Here is a 1,555-nt window from a genome sequence, read left to right as displayed (position 1 = left end):
AATTGTTAATTTATTTAATTAATCATTAATTTTTATGATATTATTAATTTAAATTTTTGTATTTTTATTTTCACACAAAATAGTTAAATTAATAATTTTATAAAAAAGAAATAGTCAACTAAATGTTTGAATTATGTTCTCAAACAAAACATATCTTTTCAAAATAGTTTTGCTTGTTATCATTTTTTAATTCATTTTATCAAAATATGTATATTTTCAAGTTAAAATAAGTAGTGTTCCTTCTTTTTTTTCTATTCATTCATTCTTTTTGCTTCTAGACCTGCTTCTTCTTCCCTCCCTGCGCCTCATTTCTTTTACCAAAGCTAGGAAAAATAATTGGATGAAAGTCCAATTGAAGTCTTATTCTTAAATACAAGAGATTTAATCATTAAATTATTATTACTTTCTTACCACAAAAGTAAAAGGTCGTATCATTACTCATTAGAGTTACTAATTCATTCAATTAATTTGATATTTAATTGTAATTCATCTTAATAAATACATACATATATGCTTCTTTGTTTGCTTGTAATTTTATTGCAACTTTGTTAAAATGGAATCAACCTTATTCACTGAATGACTAAAACGCTTTGTCAGTTGTCCCACATTGTTGACTTTTAAAACGAATTAATTAGGTGCCCCATCATATCATCAACATTTAAATTCTTACAATAACTATATATCCATATAATCTGAAAAAACCATATATATCCATATAATTTGTAAATTGTAATAACAATAATTAAAAAATAAAGTAGAATAATATATTTTAAGAAAAATCTTTTAAATTATATGAATGAAAGTGACACTTAAAACAGTTTTATGAGTTTTAATTATTTTTTATCTGAAATAAAATTGTTATATATATTTATATATTTCATTTAAAAATTTATGTGTGTTTATTTCAGAATAAAAACTGTATCACAATTACACTTAGCTTGAGAATTTATTATTCCAAATAATCACCAATGCATCTTTACGTTATACGATTCATTATTTATTTTTTATTATAGGAAAAATATTTACCATATAGTAAAAATGTTGTATATATAAAAAAAAGAAATTCAAAAGCTCTAAAATATTTCATTTATTTTTTCAAAACCTAGCTACTACTCATTAGTAGTAGTGGTTTTATTTATTATTTTGTTATATATAAATTTTATTTGCCATTTTTTTTGTTAGTATATGGCATTTTCTTTCTATATATGCAAAAAATAACATGAGTGAGTTTATTTAATCTATTTATTTTGTTATTATAAGATGGGAAAAAACAATAGTCACCAGACCCTTTATACTTCTTATATTTATTAGTGTATTAATAGACACAAGTGTACTTATTATTATTATTCCATTTTGAAATTATTATTAAGTATGTAAAATTATAAATATGAAATTAGGTAAGATAATAATTAGTTAACACAAAGAACCAAGAGGTTATCATCAAATGCCGTCACAATTATTATTTTATAGATTAGACTAACAACAACAATAATAATAATATATTAAAAAATAAATCAGGAAATAAACGTGATTTATTTAGTGTTAATCTATTAAA

This window comes from Arachis ipaensis, chromosome B01 (genome assembly GCF_000816755.2).
Source record: "Arachis ipaensis cultivar K30076 chromosome B01, Araip1.1, whole genome shotgun sequence".
Classification (NCBI taxonomy): Eukaryota; Viridiplantae; Streptophyta; class Magnoliopsida; order Fabales; family Fabaceae; genus Arachis; species Arachis ipaensis.
This window is presented reverse-complemented; position numbering follows the sequence as displayed.